Genomic DNA, 21964 nt, shown 5'->3' with positions numbered 1-21964 from the left:
GTAACCTCTTAGTTTTTGTATTATCCTGTTGCACTTAGTTTCACAGACTGTCTATAGAAAAAAAAATTCCTTTTAGCAGCTTATAATTTGTCACTTTTTCATATTTCTAAATGTTCTTTCTGCTGTTATACTCTGAGGAGTATATGAGCAAAAGCGACTGTACTTGGAAGTAGGAAACAGATCTATAGGAGAGACTTATAACATGGAGAAAGGAATATAAGCCATCAGAAGTTCCACAATGTATTATTTTTTTCTCATTTATTAAATACTACTCTGGCCTGGGCATATTTGAAACATACTACATGAAAGCAGTCAGAAAAACTTGTACTATTGTAAAAATATGTGCTGTTTTGTATTGTTTATACATTTTTTTGGTACTGTTGTAACAGATTTAAACTGTATGCCCAGAGATCTTCTACATCTGGGTAGATAGCTAGCATATAATGCAGTATGTGTCTAATATGTGGTTCTTATTGTGTGCTCTGCACACTACCCACTGGTATTTTTTAAAATCTTTTTTTGAAGGAATTGCACACTATGCAAGTGTTTAAATGCTGTTAGCATTTTTACAGGCATCATTTTTTTTAAACTGGGGCACCTGTGACTTCTGTGTGGCTTGCAAGCAGTTGAAGTGTGGATCTCATAGCAGGTCTACGTGACTAGTACATCCGTGCAAAGCTGTACTGGTGCGTGAGGCATCAGTGTTAGGCAATCTGGATTCCTGGCTGTGGAACACAATGAATCAGCAGGCACGGCTGAAGGTAACGGTGACAAATGGCCCCAGGTCTCTGCTGCGTAGCCAGCATAGCCAAGTCTCATTGCTCAGTCCAGTGATGAAACTAGTAGGATTTCCTCCAGAGGACAACACTCACAGCAATTTATCCTCTGTTCTTTAAAGCCTATGGAGTGAGTCTTCTGGCTCACAGACACAGGCAGATATAAACCTGTGGCCCAGGGGAAAGTAAGTTAATTGCTCTTGCATAAAGGAATATCCATTTATTGTAGATCCTCCCGCCACTTAGAGGACCCTTCTGGGGTCCTGGCTTGTAGGTGTTTCCTTCTTTAAATCTTGCGTTATGATAAAACTCAGAATTATCTGAGTCAGTAAATGTTTCACCAGTAATCCTGAGAAGTAGGAGTTACTGAAAATTGTGTGACAAAGCACAGGTCAGTGCCTTGAAATCAGTGCTCAGCAGTGTTAGGCAACACACAGCTGCTAGTCCAAGGAGGCGGTGTTCAAAGCATTATTTGGGATATAATTTTCTATACTAAAAGTGTTATAATTCACTGCAAAAAACAATTCTAGAGAGTGGGAACTACTTTTAATGTTAAGTTTGCCTCTGCTATGGTTTGAATTAATAGCATTGGCTTCTCTGCCTTTTTAGAAGCATTTCCTGTTTGCACTAAATCTCTTTGGCTTATCAGAGGGAAATATTGGAGAAAATATTGTGATAACTGTGAGACCTGGAAATTTAATTGCTTTCACTTTGTACCTTTCTACAGATTTTTTTCCAGTGCTGGATATACTTGGCTGTGATAGGGACTGTAAAATGAATGACAACTTTGTTTCCATAATGCTGGAAGGAGTCAGATGTTCAAAGTTCATTAAAATCTTTTCCTATCTTAGGAGCTCCACTAATATACCATATGCAAGTAGGATTTTCTTCTTAGGCTCTTGAGAACTCTCTTTCTTTCTGTTTTGCCATCTCTGTATTGCTGAATATGTCCTGTTATATAGCTACCAGGTGTCTTTGGGGTGAAAGCTCTCATGTCAAAATAGTCTGGATCAGGCTGCGAAGGATAAACTTTAAGCAGTTGTCTGAGAGGACTTGTTCTTGTTCCTGCCTGTCATGGCTCAGATGCAGAGAAGTTACACTGTCTCTTTGCTGCTGTTACAAAGACTCGTTGTTCTTGACTGTTTTGCATTTAGATGAATTGCCAAAACTTTGACAGCAGGAATTATTGTAGAGATGGGCTACCACCAAGTCATCTTGAAAGGCTTGAATATCTGATTCTGTGTCTGTGATGTCTGACTCCCCTTGATTCCATGGGGGTGACTGAAAACATTGATCCCACAGTGCCAGTGGTCTCTTCAGTGTCTCGGACAGTCAGAATTCCTCTGGTTTCGACAAGGCTTTCAAGCATGGACACTGCATCCCATCTGCCCATGATTTCCTCAGCATGCTACATCATAGCAAGACTTACTGAGGAGATGAAAGTAAGTATAAAAAAGGTGACTAATTTTTGACTGAGGGCAGTTAAATTCACAACTGGCAGTTGCCATCATATCTCATTGTTAATACGAACTCCACAGAGAGTCTGAGTGATACTTAACTGTCCTTGAAACACTTTATAACGTTTCCCCCATGCTAGACGTTTGCATGGAGGTGACTGGTGTAGTGCTTATTCAGTAAGCGTGGTAAGCGAGTCACCAGAAATGGGGAATCTCTGTCCTGGGTTTTTAATGTCTCCTTGCAGACGTGCTGTTCCTGCAAGGAGCAGAGGGACAGGCGCGGGAGGGAGAGTGCAGCTCCCAGGTCTTTATGAACTGAAGAAAGCAGTGCTACTGCTGGCAGCCAAAGGGCAGGCGGAGATTTGGAAAAGGGGCTGCAGTAGTTTGTTCCGCTCATTATGCCCAGTTCTTTCCAGTCAGTTGGTTATCCATTAGCTTAGGAAGTACAAAAATCACCTGGAGGTATCCCAGCTTTTTTAGTGCACATTTAGAAGATACATCTGCCTGTTGCTCTTGTGACTCTCTCTCCTTCCATTTGTCATCTTTCTCATTAGAGGAGAGATTATTTGCTATCCACTTTGCCAACTCCAGGATTTATAGCAGCTGAAGAGAGTGTTTTAGGTAGGGAGGAGTAACTGCACTGACCACAAACTCCCAGAACTCTCCAAGAAGTAAATGTATTAAGGGTAATGATGTATCAATGCAATAAACTGTAGATGCAATAAAAATGTTGTACAGATGTTAGTGTGTAGAAGCAAAATGTGTAACATAAAAATGAAAAAAACTCTAAATAGCTACTGGAACTTCACAGGTCTTAAATATGCTGCTGCAGACACCTGTATGGTCCAGTGGCACCTCGTACGTCACATTAATTGCATTGCTTGCCAAATAAACCAAACCTTTCAGAGAGCTCTTCTCCCATTCTTGAAACTTTAATGCCAGACTTCAAAACTGGGATGTAGGAGAATAGGGAAAAAGGGAAGCTGAAACCACTCTGGATTATCTTATTGGATTTGTAGTACCTTGAATTACTTTTTCTCGTCATTCCTTTAACTTTAATGGAAGAAAGAAAACTCTCCAGTTCTCTGAGGCCTTTACTATGGCCTTTACTTCAGAAAGCACCTATGTATGTTCCCAAGTTTTCTTTCCGTTTTAAATAAATGAGACTTAAGCAGATGTTTAAGCAGATTTTTGTACTGATGGGCTTATGAACTAATGGCTAATATTATGGGCTAATATTGAGGACGTGCTGAAGGGCCCTTGCGGTCTGAGGCCCAGCAAGTGGAAGATATGAAGGGAACCAGAATGCACAGAAATGTCTGCTCCTGTTGGAAATAACTTTGTCTTTGCCAAGGAGGGGAGAGTGTGTGGGAAGTGGCTGGTACTTTTAGACAGCCTTACCTTTCAATGTGTTGTGCTTACAATTCAGAGCTGCCATAAATTATCCATGCTGTCTTGTTTTGTTAAACATGGAGAATCTGTGATCCTCTGTTCAGTTCAGTTCTCTGAACTGTGTATAGCTAATCCTTTAGTCATCCTCCCATATATTTTGAGAATAAAAATCCCTGCAGCTGGAACACGTAGTATTGGCCATGTTTTTTGTCCAACAAAGGCTGGAGGAACACAGAGTTCAAATGAATACATAACTTTTTGTTAAACTTCTGGCAACTTTACATGGACAGACTTGAACAAATGACAAATTGTGCTTGTCAGCATAACAAACTGTGTGTTTCTTGTAACGTACAGTACTTCTGAAAGTGGCTAACATCGTACCCCCAGAGAGAGAGAGAGTGTCTGTGTGTGTGTCTGTACTGTTCCTGGGGAAACTGGGTTAAAAATGTAGTAGTGTGAAGTGAGACACAGACTGGTGTTAATGTTTAAGCTGTAGATACAGCTAGTGTGCAAAACCAGACTTCCTGATCTGTGGCTAATTGTGGTCGGGTAGAGAAGGGAGCATGGCCCGTGGAGGTCAGCCAGGTAGGGTGGTGGTGCAAGGGTGGTGGGCACAGCCCAGTGCCTCTCCATCTCTCTGTGCTGCATGCAGCTGGTGGCATGACTCTGCCTTTGCAGCCCGTGTCACGTCTGTCTGTGACCTGCCAGGGCACAGAGCTTCAAAATGCTGTCAGTGGAGAAAATCCAGAAGGCTCCAAGAGCTCCCACCTGTTGTCAAGGGGTGTGCTGGGCTCTTTGCAGCCTCCCATCCTCCAGAGGACAAATTGGTTTAACTGTTTACATATACCTTACGATATATCAATACATTTAACAGGGAAAATTCAGGTACTTTTAATGCAACTTTGTAAAACATATTTTTCAGTTTTGTCGGGTCTCCTTTTTATGACTCTTAGAGGAAAAAGGGTGGGTTTTGGGTTTTTTTCCTTTCTCTTTGTTGGTAGGTATTCTGCTTTCTCTGGTGTTTGTTTTAGTTGACAGCGAGGGCACTAGTGTTCCAGTTTAGGAATACACTTTGTCAGTGAAATGATGATGACTAGCTATAGAAATGCAGTCAACATCTTATAAACAAGCATTTCTTGATAATTTTTTTTTCTGTAATTTTCCAATGACAAAGCTGGGGGTTAAACAAAGTATTAAAAGGGAAAGTGTGATCCTCATGTCAATGTAACAGTAAAAGCCTAATCAGTGATCCTAAACTCCTTTAATTTAAAGGATTATTATGATCTGATTATTTCTTGCAACACTCAACAGTTAAGTTTTGTACTTAAACACCATATCTTCTTTCACTAGCACATAATCTACCAGTCATATGTTTTATGAGGATGTGAGCATGTATCTTACCAGCAAATGTTCTGGCCAACAATAGCATCATTTTTTCATAAGTAGAAGGAAAAATATTTTAAAAATAGCTTTAGATAAACCCAACCAGCAGTAAAAGTTTGATTGTTAATGCAGAAGAAATATGCACTACTGAAAAATGGCTTTTCTAAGTATGTCCTTTGTGAATACCAAGCCATAAACTGCCACTAATTTATCTACAATATTGAATGATGATTTTAAAAATAAAACAGAAAAAAAAAGGATTATAAAACCAAATTATGTAATTTTGTTAGGCAAGATTGATGTTTTTTAATTTATGTGAGGAGAAAAGAAGGGTATGTTAATGTGTTACATGCTGCTTGCACTAAGAAACTGAAGCTAAATCGAAATTTTAGTACATCATTCTACTGTTGGAACAACACGAAATATTCTTCTCTCATTTTTTTTTTTTTTTTAATTAACCTGAAGTGACTGATTTCTGGTCTTTACTTTCAGGTCTGTATTTAACCATGAAAAATATACAGTGTACATAACCATTGACTACATACCCATGAGCTCAATTAGCTGTGTAGCTTCTGGTCTTTGGGAGTTGGTAGATGGCTGAGGCCATTATCATCTGTTGAATTGGCTCACTTCAACAATACAGAAAGTCCATCATTGCCATCATAATGGAGAAAAAATACTGTTCTACTTTAACAGTTAGGGAAATAGCTTGTGTCAAATAGAAGTCCTAGGGGTTGATAGCTGAGGAAGCATAGTGTAATTCTGTAATTAAAAGAAACACACAACACTAATAAAGACTACCCTTATTCCTACTAACGTATAATGCTATTGAAAAGTTGGCAGCTTATGCAGTTGGGAATGCAATATTTTAGTTTGTCAGAATCTTGTCTCAAAGGAGAGCAATTTTAGAGAATTGAATCACCTTTGAATTTTTTCTTTTCTCTCTTACACATGTATCATAAAATAGACCAAATGTGAAAGGTAAAGGAAACAGAATATGAATGTTTAAACTGACATATACTTAAAAGGTATTATCTGGAGGGCTTGGGTTTCATGGGATGCTATCTGTGGCAGAGATGGTTTCTTATTCTTGGCTGAGCACTACATTAATGCAGTCTCATGGGTTTGGTCAGTTTGAACTACAGGCAGAGCAAATTCATATGCACTAGAAGTGTGGACACAGTGAGATGGCATTTGTTTATCACACAAATGTAGGGAGGAAGTTGGTTTTCAGCTTAGCTCCCAGTTTTGTGACACAGTCCAGCATGACCACAGGTCTTGGTCTCCTTGTGGGCCAATTCCTGCTTATATAAGAGAGGTAATCTACTGCTTTTTCCTATCCTTTGTCACTACAGCTGGATTGAACCATCTCTGTATAATAGCTAGCAAAACTGCAAAGTCTGATTTGGAGCCTCTAGATTTTCTAAAAATAGACATAATAATTAAAGTTGCTGTAGGAGCTTTGATGTTGACTCTGACTTTTTTGTGGTTAATATTGTGTTCGTGATGTACTCCATTAGTCATTTTTGTCTCTAAGCACTTGTGGGTATTTGTCAGTGCTCTAAACCAATACTTTTTTTGCTGCAACATAATATTGAGATGCAGAGAGTTTCAAGTTTCAATCCCATGAAGACTCCTTGGATGATACAAAGTGCATGTTGATCCTTATTCTCTAATTTGCTGCCAAAATGTAATCATCTGTTGTTTGTCAGTGTGCTGGTGGCATTCTACAGCGAAAAGGAGGATTTGATAGTCCAACGTGTATTTAGCCAAAGACCATTCACTGCAAAGAGTTCACCTACTGCCCAATTAAGCTGTAAATGTGTCTTATATCTAGAGCTTCTGTAGCATCCTCTGAAGGGACAGACTGATTTGCAATGAATAATGCCTTAATCAACAAAACCTCAAACCCTGAATGCAATGTTTTCCTTTTACGGGGAGCTTGTGATGGTGGTCTACAAATTACTGGAAAGAAAGTCATAAGTTCCTGCTGAAGTGAACAAGGTAAATGTGGCACTTATGTGTGAAGCGTGGTAGGAATTTCACAACAGTGCTGTAAGAATGGTTAAATGGCAGATTGCTCTGTAAACATGACTCTCTGGTAAAAACACATACCAAATTCAGGACATCTTTGCTATTTGGGAATCACAGTTGTTTACAGCTAGAGAATACCTCTTGGTTTCTTTCAGCACAAAGCAAAATTAAATTTTAAAAGAAACGTGATTCGGTAGGTTTTCTGTGAACTCTAAGTCTCATATGCCTTTTCATTTCCTCCTCATTTCTTTCCAGTCACTGTCACCAGATGTTCATGTAAAGCATTATGTTTTCAACTCTGGGTGATTAAAACTGGGAATTACATCTCAACTAGAAAGCCGAGCAGTCTAAGTGCTCTGTGTAGTCCATAAATCAAATATAAAAATGTAACTATTTATACATTGAAAGTAAGAAAATTTCTTTTGATTTACTTCCAAAGTGGATCATGTGAAAGATCTGTATTGGTTTCAGTGCCTTTCTGTCTTTAATTCATTAAAGAATGCATCAACACAAGTGATAAGCTCTGATCATGTGTGCCTACCTTCCATGTCCTTTTAGGAACATCCAGCCTTCTTCAAGAGCTCCTATCAGACTAACAAAAACTGAAGCATTTTGGCATGGAGTGTGTTATGAATGTGAACACCCTCAAAGAAGTGTTTTTTCAAACTTTTTTGTGTTATATGATGCAGTTGCATGGGAAGTTACTTGTGCGCTTTGCTGCATGAATAGGCTACAAGTGTGTGTTATTGTTACACGTAAAAAGAACAGTACCACTCAATAAGCAATTTATCATCACAATTAAATACACTGATTTATCTGTGCAGCATCTGAGAAAACACACTTAAAATACTTCGAACTGTTGAAGAAAGACATCTGGAACCCCTCATGGCTGCATGGTATTATACATTGTTTCCATCTTATTTTCCTGATATGTGAGTCCTAGACAGATTAAGTTGTGGAGAGTGATTGTCTTTGGCTGGAAAAAAAGAAAAAAAAACGAGCCTGCACACTATCAGCAATTCTTTAGATTGAAATTATAGCCTATACAGTACTCTAGAAATTGGTAATGTTAGGCAGTGGACAGGCGGTTGCAAGCCGATGAGGTGGGGTAGTTAATGACTTAGTACTTGTCAGGTAGGACACAGAAACTGACGACTGTGTGCTTGTTCTTTGCCTATCCGATGTGGAATAAGATGTTAGATGTTGTTTGCAGATGAAGAAAGCAAGAGCTCTGCACCTGGTTACTTAGCATGTTTTGGTCTTTTTCAACCACAGTACTAGTTGCATAGTGAGAGGGAATGTCCTAGAAGGGCTCGATCTTCATATCCCTGTAGGTCCTGCTGCCTGGGTGTGTGCTAACATCAGCTACAAAATCATGCTGTCCAAATGAATACTTAAGCCCTGCATTTGTTTAAAATTTGGCCTTGTGCTCAGAAATGTTTATACTGAAATAAAACATAGAAGATGACATGATTCCTATCCCAAAGTGCTCCCTAAAATCAAAAGCAAAACTGTGTAAAATAAAACCAGTGGTTGTTTCTGGCTCAAACTTTTAACCAGAGCTGGTATAATAGTTATAAAACACAGTCCAATATATAGTATAATACAATATGTGTTAGACAGTTCTTTATCAGTAGTGTCAACTAGGACTAGAAAAACTTTTTTTGATTAAAATATTTTACAGATATATGTGTGTAAATATACACAGTATATTTTTTGTATATGTTTGTGTTTGTGTATATTTGTATATATATTTATACAGAGAGAGATATCAAATTAGGTACATATGCACACACACACATGTGCTGTGCACTTCAGGAACTCAGGTATTAATAAGATAGTAAATTACTAATGCGGCTGTTAATGCTTTGGCGTCTTCTCACTTCACTCTTGAAATTAGTAGGCCATATACTCACTGGGGTTCCCTGAGCCACTACTAGTAATCCAACTGTATTGTCACCACACAGCTGGGAGTTCCCTAAATCTTTTGAGTTCTTCAGCTGAAATCATATGTGAGGCTTTTCATTTGCTCTTTGAATTTCTGGGTACTAAGGGAGTGGAGCTGTTTTGCACGTGCCCAGATTACCTAAGGTGCTTTTGGAAACAAGTCAGCTTGGAAAAAATCATCATGTTAGGTTAAAGATAGGAGTGTGAAAACATGAAAACTCACTGCATTTTGTGTTTAAAAATGTCTAAGTGAATCTTGGAAAATACAGAATGACTTCCCCCATACCCCCGAATCTCCATTATTAATCTGGCTCTGTGGCCAATAGTGGTATTGTGATACTAGGGAGTCGCAATTAAAGTATATCATGCTGTTGTTTTTACACTGGATTTGGGCACTCCCTTGGAACCTGTTCTACTCTAATGCACTTTGGTTTTGGGATGCTGATTTTGCATAATTTTGAAATGCAATGTGGCAGAATAGGAGAAGAGACATCCTAGTTCCTCTTGATCAGCTCCCATGGCTGTGCTCATAACCTTGCACTAGAAAATGCCTTTCTCCTAGAAACCTACAGAGAGTGAATCACTTCTCTCCACCAGCTTGTTCTGTTTCTGTTTTTATCAGCCCCAGCACTTAAGAATTAGAACAACCACCTTAGACCAAATGAAGGAAATACCCTTTTTTTTTTTTTGTGAAAAAAGATTGGAGCAACCTCTTACCTGAAATCAGACTTATCTTTGCCTTTTTCTTATCTGAATGCAAACAGAAGAATGATAAGATAATCAGAAGAACTGAAAGAATGAATGGGAAAATGCGTGTTCCTGAGGTTTCTAGCCCAAGGTCAAGACATCTGGAACCACTGGATAAGATACTTATAAACATCTGAACTCCCGGGAATGTCCTGGAACAACAGTTCCAGTTGTGAGGAATTTAGAAGTTTCACAGTTTATTTCTATTCCAAAATGGAAAGAAAAGGAAATCTTTCAACATTTCAGTGTTAAGGAGGAGAGGGAGGCCATAGTCAGTGGAGAGAGAGAAGCTTCTTCAAAAGCAGAGGTGATACAGGAGTGTATCTTACAGTGCTCTCAAAAATCTCGCTCCATCCATTGACAATAAAAAGAGCTTAGAGACAAAATATTTTCTAAACCCTTTAGCTATTATAAAAGTCTCTCTTCCTCATAACAGAACGTTTTTATAATACATATAGCATATATTTTATATATAGGTTGCGTAGGTTTTAAAGACATTGCCTTGGTGCATGGATGTAGGTAGAAAGGGAACATAACTGTGAGCATGCTAAGCACCAAACTTGAGGGGAAGAGATGAACTTCTCTGTTAAAACTCCTAGAAACCAACATGGTGTTCAGACTTTCCTGTTTTGATGAAATGTCTGTTTTGCTGGGAAAGCCTGAGAATGTTTCAGAAAGTTGCAGAACCTTATTCCTAGAATATATCTTCTGATCTTTTAGACTGCTGACCTTCCTTCACATAATTGTTGTTATTGTTTTATGTAAAAGGGGGGGGGGGGGGGGCAACTGCTTTATAAATAAAAGTCAAGCAAACTCAGCCTAATATATGCTGTTTATAGTAACTTATACAGTTAATGGTTGAAAATGTTGCCAGAATTCTTGTTTTGTATTGTTTTGATTTTGTGGGGGACTTTTTGAAATAATGCCAGTAAGCACTGTCCTGTATGGGGGACTGAGGGATGTTCTCTAGCTTACAGAATATACAGAGCTCGAGAAAAAAGGCAGTATAAGTTTAAAGTCTTTCAGTCCATGCCTGAATAACCTAAAAAGTGGATTAACTTCAAAAACTATTAAGCAGACAAAAACTGAGACTCAATAAAGTTACTTACCTGCAAGCATAAATGCAGATTTCAGAATAACCTCAAGTTTCTCAGTGTTAAAATCTTGGCCTTGGAACATTTATTAAGGGTATTGTAGGAAAAAAGACGAACTATAGGAAATGTTTGTTTTAATGAATACTAAATCCAGATTTCTTTCTTTTAGACACTCTTATGTAATTTCATTGCTACTTCTTTATGCATGCTTTCCAGAGAGAAACATCCCATAAACCATAAAAGAAATTCTAGAAGTTAATTAAAACAAAACATTAGGTAAAATTTATCTCTTCCAAATACCACATGTATGAATGCTGTTGAACTCATATGAAGAGACGCAGAACATATGTGGATGTTATTTCAAATTTTTCATGCCAATTTACCGCTACTTGCAAATTCCAATGAGTAAATTATGAGGTGAAGAATGAATTCATGTAAGAGCTTGTGCACTGATAAGCAAAGTTAACATATAGTGGGAAACAAATATAAAACAGCAAGAAGCCTTTATGTAACTAATGGGAAAAGAACTTGTTTATATTTCTTGTCAGTGCATCCCCAACATGTCCTTACATGCTTGCCTCTGTGTTGTTTAGAGGAAAAAAAATTGCCCATGTGGTTATAAAACCTTAACTGAATTGTTTTTTTCCACAAGAACAATAACTTGAACATTTTATCAGACAATGAAAGCCAAAGATGTACTGTGAAACAGTGTTTCAAGCTACAAAAATATATAACTGACAAAATAATAAAAATTAAAACGCAAATAAAAATTTTCCTTTAAATTATTTCTCTCTTTTGAAGAAGAACATACATAACAAAGAAAATAATGTGTCAATATCCTATCCAGCTGTGGAAAAAGTCAAATAAATGCAGTAAAAATTTAATTATTTGCCCAGAAATGTGATTTGCAAGCAGTTATTGGCGATGACCAGATTGTGGATTAGAAAAAAAACTTAAAATCAAATTCTAGCCTTAAGATGTACCATAATCAGTTATAAACTGAACACACCTTCACTCTAACAAGTAAATTCTTTTTACTTAGTTATCTAGTGGACATTGATAGAGTCACCCTATAGTTTTATGAGCAAGGAACAGATTCCTGCAGATAATGTGGAGCAGTAGCACACTCACATTCTTTGGTATTTTAAGGCTATGACTTACGTGATACATGCACAACAAGAGAGGAGTCCATGTTTCTTAATCTAAACTGATGCTTCATTAAAAGAATTCTTTATAGATTTGGTAAACGACAACTGCAAATAATTTTAAGGCACATGTGAATAAATGTGTTACTGGTGCCCTCTGTTCAGTCTCTGCTCCTCCTTCAATGTGCAATGTAGGATGCTGAAGAGCTGCACCCTTGTCCTAGGTTGCTTTAAAGTCTGCGTTGAGCCGAGACTTTTTTTTTTACTTTTCTAGCATAGGATGTGTTCCAGCCTAGGATAAAAGCAGAACTGAGGACAGTGTGTTGCAGAAATATCTTATTGTCTTGCTCCAACTGTATGTTCGCATGTAGCCTTGCTGCTGGTGTGCTAGCGCAAGTAGGGAAAGCCTGGGATGGGTTGACATTGGTGTGAGGCCATACGTCTGCCATTGGAGCAGAACAGAGGGACAGCTCTCCAGAGCTGCTGGGGACCCTGGCTCCCCTAGAGCAGATTCACTCTTATCCTGACAAGAACCACATCATCTCCAAGTACATACCAAGAGATTTCAGGGGAAGCTTCCTCCCCTAAGGACTAGCCTAAAAGCCTGTATCATTAAAAGCAGGTGTTATGTCTTTTCTAATTAACAGTGTTTGTCCCAGTGCTATGATTCAGATCCAGGGTATTTTTGGTGTCCTGTGGTCCAAGGATATCTGATTCATATTGCCTTCATGTACTTCTTTGGCCTAGTGTTGCTATTTTGCTGGTGTTACTCAAACTCAGCCTTCACTTAAGATGTCTCCTGTTGCATTAGACTATGTCAGGCACACGGAGGGCACAGCATATTCCTGCCTCAGCAGCAGCAGAGACAGCTGCTCTCATTCCCACCCTTTCCACTCCATCTGCCCTTCAAACCCAGTCACTTGTGTTGAGCCATTGCAACATCCCAGAAAACACCCTGGAAGTGTCAGTCTCTGGCTTGCATTCCTGCAACTCCCTCCTGGGCATCATCCTCTTTGCTTTTCTTTCTTCTCGTGAGACGTGTTGGGTGCTGCACCCATTTCCTGAGTTGTGTGAACTGCTCAGGGAGCCTGTGTGGTAGCAACCCATGTAGTGACCTGATCCTGAGCTCCGGGGTGAGCTTTCTCCATTCCACTCCGCCCCCCCCCCCCACTCCCCCCCCCGGCAAAGCCTTTATCTCTTCCTTTATCAGGCTTTCCCTGACATGTCTTCTTGCTTGAGTGGCTCAGTATGTTTGATCAGCAGCACCGGGCAGTGCATGTCACCCCAAGCATGACAGCAGTGAGCACAGGGATTCAGCTATCATGCACATAATGCATGTTGGTGACCCCTGGGAGGTAGCAGAGGAGCCAGTAGTTTTCCTTTGCCCAGTGTCAGGTGTGTGGAAGTCAGGCATCTTGTCTAGGCTTTCTCAGTGGTGGAGAAAGATAAAGGGAGTGCTTTCCCTGCAACATTGACATCCTCTCCTCAGATAGATGTCATCATCCCCACAGCTGGAGGGGAGATCAGAGCGTGTGCCTTGGACTGGCTGCCTAACTGAGAAAGCTAACGTGGGCTCTGGGAAGTCCTTGGCGAGCATCTCTGTTTCATCTGATTGCAAAATCAATGACACAAACAGCATGATTTGAAGAAAATGGCTTTTATGTGAAGTTATCAGTGCCATTGCACTTCCTCACTGAGCTTGGGATATGAAATTAACAAAAATTATAGCAAGGGACCTCCCACTCCCTTCAAATACTAAGCTCAATACACACTTACATTGACTAGGAAACAATTCCATGGAAGAAGAGAAAAATAAATCAATGGAGAAACCAGAACTATATTTCCACAGAATGTAAGACCATTACAATACTGAGTGGAATAGCTACAGTAAACCAAATATGTATCTTGCAGAGCCCAAGATGGAGTCTTGCCTGCTGAAACTTGCAGCCTCTTGGGCTGTAGCCCCTTGTTTCAGATGACAGGGCTTTCATTTGCACAAGCAAGATACAGCCCTCAAGGAACTGGCGAGATGCCAACAAGCCACTTATTTGGGTAGGATTTTGCTGACTGTGGTAAATAGATGAGATTGGGAAGGAGGGTGGGCTCACACATGTTTGTGTGCGTCAGAAATATGAGTTCAGTAGAGTGGGAAGCCAGGAAACTGTTAATTTTAGTCAACCACAACATCTGAGCAGAGTGTATTTAATTTTTAATTCACTCAAACTAAAGCTTTGTTTGGTGTTCTGTAAACTGTGACAGCAAAGCACCTTGTTCTACTCAGTGCGTAAAGCCTGGCAAAAGTCTTGTCCTATCCACTCCAGTGTTGTGCTGCTTGTGCTGTAAAGAAATAAAGAAAGCTTCCTCATTTAAATCAAAACAATAATTTCATTCAGCTATCAGTAAAGGATAAAATTCAAATAAGAAAAAACAAGATGCAAAACTGAATCACAAAGCCTATAACATGACTTGAAAATAATGTGAGTTTTATCCATTTTGATACCTTATAAAGGTAATAGAGATGACTGTTGCTACAAAGATGCACACAGATTTTTTTCTTGTTATTCTTGTTATTCTTGTTTTATGGAGAATACAGAGCTGCCTTCCCAATGATTTCTCAAAATAAAATACGAAAGAAAAAGATAAGAAGCAATGACAGTATCCCAGCTCACCCTGCAATGAACATTTGACTGGCTCACCATGCAGGCTGCCATACCTGAACGTGTGCTCAGAAATGCAACCCCCTCTCCCCAAGGCATTTCCATGTATTTGTGTTTGAGAACCTATGAGGATCAGTGACCTAAGTAGGACCTAATCAAAAGTTATTGAAGCCAGTGGGAGTCTTTCTACCTGGATTTAGTGAGTTCGAGATTGAGTCCTATAACCAGATATAAAAGAGAACTCTCTAAATCCAAATAACATTCTCTTCACTGAGTGACTGGGGAAAAAGTGAATATGCAGCCTAAGCAATGAAAAATAACTGTGTTTAAAAGTGACTGTCAGTCCAAATTATCTGGCATATTGTAAACGAGGAGAACAGGCATTTCTGTCAGACTTTTCTTTATAAATGTTCTTTTTACTATTGTTTTTTCAGTTCATAAAGGTCTGGGAGCACTACAAGCCTTATCTTGCAGTGAAGTCAACTTTTAAATACAAGCAGGAAGTATAAAAGAAGTAACAAAATTGCATTTATTCATTTTCATATGTTTCTGCTGTTGGGCTAGATTATGGATAGAAACATGGAAAACCAGCAGTGGTTTTCATATCTTAGTTTCACTACCATGGTGACAGTATTGTATTTTCATTTCTGCCATATATAGCTGTGAATCTAGCTAAACCTGAATGTCAAAACCTGGACTTTGGGTAACTGAAGACTGAATAAGACTGTAAGGATATACTAAGGTCAAGTATTAGCAAGGGTGCAATTCTGGAGGAAATGCACTTTCATATTCAATACCAAATCTTACTTGCACTTTATGTAATTATTTATTATGTTGCTGTTAGGACTCTGGGAGATCTTTTAGTCTGGGAAAGAACATCCACCGTCGACCATAAATCAGTATGAAAACTATGGAAGAGTAAATGGGTTCATTGCATTGTTTTTATTGCTTAAATGTCTGGAAACTACTAATATAATAAATTAAAAATTATAAACTAATAAATAATACGCATAGGTCTCTATTCATAGGTCTGTGAGATTTGCATTTCCTTATTGTGTAAAGCTATTTTAATTCTTACACAATTTCATAGTCGAGATTCAGAGGGAGGCTTGAGGGTAGCTTTTATACCCATGAAAGGAAGGAATTATTTTGCAATGAAACAGTTGTAATCAGAAAAAGAAAAGTTAAGCACATTTTAAGAGTTCTAAGTAAACATTTCTGAGTCAACCAGAATAGCTATCACACAAATAATTAGAAAGCTGTTAAAATGGATTCAATTATTCTTTATATTTATTAAATTCATCAGTTCAAAAGCTTTCTGCATGGCAAACCACCTAATCAGCTGGGAACTGGAGTCAAAATGGCTGTTGTAACATAATTTTTTAATGCAGTTTCAGTTCTAGATGAAAATGTCTTTCACAAAATAAACATTTTTTGGAGGAAAAAGTAAAAAGACAGATTATGAGGAAAGTGTCCAAAATGATCTGAATGCCTGGGACAGAAATAGAAAAGACGTAGATAAATATAATATTATTGCTGCCTTCAGGACTCACAGGTTAAATATACTTTCATCTTTGTTTTCTTAATTCTAAAGCCTCAATGTGAATATATTCATTAAGTTTTAGTGTTAATTTGAAGATCAAACTTACTAAAGCATATTCATAATTTTGCTAAGCACAGGCATTTTATCCACATAAGTTTCCTTGGTACCTTGCCAGTAGCACAAAGAATTGTGGAATCAGTAGTGAGCTATTTTATTTTGAAAGACTGAACTGAGACTAGATAGGAATTAAAAATAGCTGTGCTTCTTGGCTAAATGAATAATATCTGTCATGTAGATTCACCGTATGAATTAGATAATAATCTCTGAAATAATTATCTGCAATTACTCCATTACCTTAGGGAACTAGAAAGATAAAAGACTGTGAAAGCATAAATCGTGTGTTACCGATCATTTTAGACCTTCCCCTGTTGATTTGCACTACACACAGGAAGAACTAGTTCCAGCTTGAGCATTCACTAACAGCTTTGGGCTAATACATTTGGAAAGGGAGTTAGTCCTGCCTGACTTCTCTGGCTGGATATCCTGTGAGAGATTAGATTACCGCTCTGAATGGGGCCATTGCACACCTGGCTGTGCTGGACATGTCAGGCACGGGACAGCCTATTTGCACTATCTGCTTGATAGAGGGTGGACTTCTGATGTGCAGCCTCCTTGAACTCTGCAGAGGGTCGGTGGAGAGTGCAGGGCACTCCTTGAGCAGGGTCTGAACAGGGCTGTGACAGATGCTCCTTCTCTGTCAGCCCAACAGTCTGAGATGACTGGATGCCTATGATGCTGGAAGTCGATACTGTGAACAGCTACCTTATTCTGCGCTTCCCTGGACTCGTGTTCTCAATGTTTCACATTATACCCCAAATCCATTTCTTCTCAATGCTTAAAACATCCTGGGTTCTGAAGGGACAAACCTTTGAAGCAATTCCTTCTCCTGCACTCCATCTCCCCATCCTGCATATAATACAGAGGACCAAATCACTGACCATGGCTTTATAAAAATAATTAATAGAAACAGACAAAGCCCTCTCCTTGGATCAGAACTGTGCTTTGACTGCTTTTGCTCATTGAGTACCCTGGGTACCATTCTGCCTCTCTCTTACAACCTATGGTTTTCTTTATGTTTCTAAAAGTGTAAAGTTGCACAAAATACATGTCAACTACTAGAGGATGGAAACTGACTTGTAACATTTTGTGCCTTATATACATAATGAAAATGTGCACTCCCACAATCATTTTTGTTAATTAAGTATTCAGTGTCTGACTTCAGCCAACATCAGAGAATGAAAGGGAGATAAGTGTACCAAACCAAACTGATATCTCTGAAAATGATGATAATGGAATCTACTCTTTTTGGACAAGTTATGTTGCATTTTTGGTTAATGACAGAACTATCATATCTGTCCAGCTGACATCAGAATTACTAGAAATGCAAATTGAATTTAAAAAGTAGTAGATTAAGTGGACACAGATAGAAGTAAGGGGAGTAGGTTCTGTGAAATAACAGCACTTTGCCAGATGTTTCCATGCAAAACCAGATGGAAGCTGTAGCATTATTTGTTTTTTTAGCAGAATACAGAGTTTAAGTTGGAAGAGGTATGACTGTAATCATAAAGACATACGTGAGCTAGTTTTAAATTAAGTGGTTTGATTGCCAGTAGTAGTGTGGTTATGGCAAGCATGGCCATCAGCTGCCCAGGACTTTTCCAGATGGGCTCAGAGCATGGCACACGGTAGCTAATAAGTGAACAGGTTAATCCAAGGTAAACTTGTCCATACCTTCCTCTCCTCTACTCACACCTCAGCAATGCAGTGTAGATATTTCCCTACCTAATGTTATGAGAGATACCTACATTAAAAAGAGAGGGATTAGTTAGAGTGACTTAGCAGTGTGGGGCTTGTGTTATAAGAAAACCGTATCACCTGTGAATTTCTTTGCCTGACTCCCATTTGTGCAATTAAGGGAGTTTTATGTTTTCTCAGGGGTAATTAGTATGTATATTTGCTCCAGAGAATAATGAGCCTTAATAGGCAGGGAGGCCATGCGTGTATATGGGAGATAACAAAGTGCAGGAGAGCCTGAATTAGCACTGAAGTGCTTCCTTCTACACTTCGACCCCACTAACCTTGCTGCACGCTGAACCTGCGCTCCCCGTGTGCATGCAGCTCCCCAGCTGGGCCAGCTCCTTCCCTGCTTCACTGTTTTCTCCTGTGACCAGTTTCTACCTTTCCTGGAATTCTCCTTGAAATTGCCACAAGGGGAATACTTTTCCTCTTAGCAGCTCTGGCTACAGGCTATTGCTAGGTCTGTTTTGTTGGCTGATGCTGATTTTTGTGCTTCAGCAATACTCCCTTGCTCAGCTACATCTTTTGTATTTCTGGCTTGAATTTACCAGGCTGTCAAGACAGAAGCATCCAGAGAATATTGCTAAATACTTTGTCAGGGCTGGATTAGATGCAGGCACAGGTCTGTGTAATTGTTCATGTCCAACAACAGCTACCTGTTTTTGTGTCATGTCTGGCTCAACATTTCCCTAACATGCTGAGGTAATGCTAAAGATCCATTCTGCCACATCTCCAACTTTGTGAATTGGCGTAATACCACTTTGTATGACATGGTGATGTTATGCAATACACATATGACATATCGCCTGTCTCCATGATGTGGCTAATTCAGCCATTTCAGCAAGACACATTAGCAGCAGAAGTTGCATCATTAGTTCACAAGTTAGTGTGTCAGCATGAATTTAACGAGCCTCACAGGACAAAGGTTGTTCTTCTGCTCCTTGAACGTGCTCCAGTGGAGGAAAAGCACTGAATTTGTAAATGGTACAGGTGTCTCATCTGGCCACCACATACACGTTATTTCCTAGGCAGCATTTTCTCCTCAAATGTGTACTGAGATTTTTTCCTGTGCAATTTGCTTCTCCCTTCATATGTGAATGCCAAACTGTGTTCTGCACCTCTGGATGCAGAAGTGGAAGGACTCATCTCCTATAACTTCAGATGTCTACCCTGGAGCGGCACACCTTGGACTGTCTTTATTGTCAGCTGAAAGAAATGACTGTTCCTGGGACACAGCGACTCTGAACTAGTCTTACCTACTAGGTTAACCGAACACTCTTACCTACTAGGTGAAGTGCTTACCTTAGGACGTGGAGAATCAGGCTTTAGAAACACCTAAGGCCTGAAGTCACCTTCACTGACTGCCAAGACAGTCTGAAGAATCTGAATTTAGTCACATGAATACTCCCTAAGAGGCCAAATTTAGACCTATTGAGTCACTCAGATGACTACAAGTTGCTATTACGAGCAGGGTACTGTGTACTCTAAGTAAGGTAAGCAGAACAGGGTCAGTGTACCAAGTAAATCTTAAATTTGGGCTCTCCTTTGGACTTGTCTGAAGCTTGGGCCTAACTTGTACAGTGACTCTCTAAAACCTAGACACTGGGAAGCAGATGAACTTCTAGCAGTGATTCTCTCTTAGGAGAGAAATAAAGGTAGAACGTGTATCTGAATATCCAGGGGGTTTTGTTTCTTATATAAACAGACTATTTTTATGTAGAGTGGGGCAGGTTTACCCTGTCTTCTCCTGGAACCGTTCATAGCTGCAATCAAAGGGGAGATATTGCAGAGGAAATTAGGAACAGGCACTCCTGTGAGTTCAGTGTCAAGTGATAAGCTACACAAAAGGTTACAAATTAAAGAGTCTCACTCTTTGCCAGGTAGGAAAAGTATGAAAGCAACATAATCTAGAAGTCATGGCAAAAAAAATAATAACTTTCAGACACTGCAGGTCCCTGCAAAAATTCTGAAAAAAATTATTATCAGCCATCACTGCTTCCAGAAAGAAAATAAAGGAAATGTATATATGTAAGGTTCTTTTGTTCTTTTCCAGGAATGTGATTTTTTCTTATCTTGTGTCTACAGCTTTCCCTAAGATAAAATAATTACCAAGCATAAGGCTGGTTTTCTGACATCATTAATTGTATCATGAAAGTTGTCTTAAAAAACTGTTTAGAGGATTTGACTCTGAAAAACTTAATTAGGAAAATCGGCAATTTTATTTAAAATAGTTACATTTTTGAGAGAATTGTAAGGATAACTTTGCACATAAAATGTTTGCCATTTGCAGTAAATCCTTTTTCTTAATTTTGTTTAAGGACAAATAGAATAGCTTCATAGCTCTAGTTTTCTAATTTGAGGTCTTCTGAACTGTATATTGAAGAAGAATGGAAATATTGTCTCTTTTTTTCTATACCACAAGAGTTGTGTTCAGTTCTAAGTAACATAAGCACGTTGAGCTGTATACAATGTAGATGAGTTAATTAAGATGTCAAAGTTTCTCAAGTCACGATGTTTTAGACGTCTCGTCAAAGTATGAAGCACTTGAATGACAACCATATTGAATTGTTCTTCTAAGAAATGTTCTTCAGAAATTTTGCATTGCAAAGATAATTCTTTGTTGAATGCTTAATCACTCAACATGAAAAATAGTCTCACAACAATACTTCATTGCAGAATTTGCTGAAATATGAGGACAGCTAACAGGAGCAATGTATGCATAGAGCCTCCTGGTAGCAGACAATTCATTTTCAGGTTGACCCTCATGGCCCTTGACCTGAGTTATGTGTGGAACCAGTTCTGATGGTCTACCCCAGGAAACTTGTATTCCTTCCAAAGGCTTTGGAAAAACTGTAGTTAGACAACCAAACCATGCTGTTGATGGGTTACCAATGCTGTTATTGGGAAACCAATAAGCCTCATTTTGTCTGTAACTGTTATAAATTGTCCCTTGCCAATCCTTTTTGTGTCTTTGATCTTATAAGGCAACTTTGGCTTATTAAAAGGGCAAGCTAAAATGGTCTTTTAACAGAAATCTTTTCTTTTGAACAAATAGGATTTTGTGTGAGATGTGTCTGCAGAAAATACTGATCTGGAAAAATTGTATTGCAGTTTATGGTGGTTGTGTCATAGACTAATGACAACTCTGTGGGTTAGTTTCTTTGTGTGGACTTTGTCTGGCATGGTACCTTAATCAGAGAATACTTCTATGTGGCAGTGTTGATGTCTACATTTCCTAAAGCAGACATACCTGCTTCCCTGTAAAAACTCCACAAACAGATGACAGAAAAACAAGAAAGGTTTCAGGTGTCATAAAGAAGTGAGAAAAGCCTTAAATTTATTTTCTTTGCAAATCAACCCTCAAGGCAGATTTCCCTGGGCTAGGTTAGCCCAGTGGAAAGTGTGAGCAGGAGAACTGCAGCCTTCCAGATGTCTGAAAGTTTTCTCTTCTGTGGTACTTTGAGTTAAACATATTGCAAGTAACACTCAAAAGGTCCCAGAGTTAGTGAAACAGTGACATTTCAAAGGGGATTTGGCAGCATTGTCATATTAAAAGCATTTTCAAAGCACTCCGGTGAAGGCCCAGGTGCCTATCACACCCATGCACAAGTGCCAAAAAACTTTTCTATGTCATCAGAGGTTTCCATTTCCGTAGGAATCTCTGTATATCATGGGCCTCCAAGGCAGCCAGCAAGGATTCAGCTTGGGTAATGAATGATGAATGGGAAGCTGCTGCTTCCATGTTTTTTACTGTTTGAGACACATTTTAAGGCTGAATGACAGCTCCAGGATCACACTCTGTTCCTCGCACATCTTGATGAAAAACAAGACAAAAAAAGAACCCAGCTCAGTCCCCTGCCAGACATGGAAATATCTGTTAAAAAAAGCAGCCACTACTACTTTGAGGGCCAAATGCTGGTTACCAGTAGGCT

The sequence above is a fragment of the Nipponia nippon genome, unplaced genomic scaffold (genome assembly GCF_047370975.1).
Source record: "Nipponia nippon isolate SJK-2023a ecotype South Korea unplaced genomic scaffold, ASM4737097v1 scaffold_2, whole genome shotgun sequence".
Classification (NCBI taxonomy): domain Eukaryota; kingdom Metazoa; phylum Chordata; class Aves; order Pelecaniformes; family Threskiornithidae; genus Nipponia; species Nipponia nippon.
Note: the sequence above shows the minus strand (reverse complement) of the source record.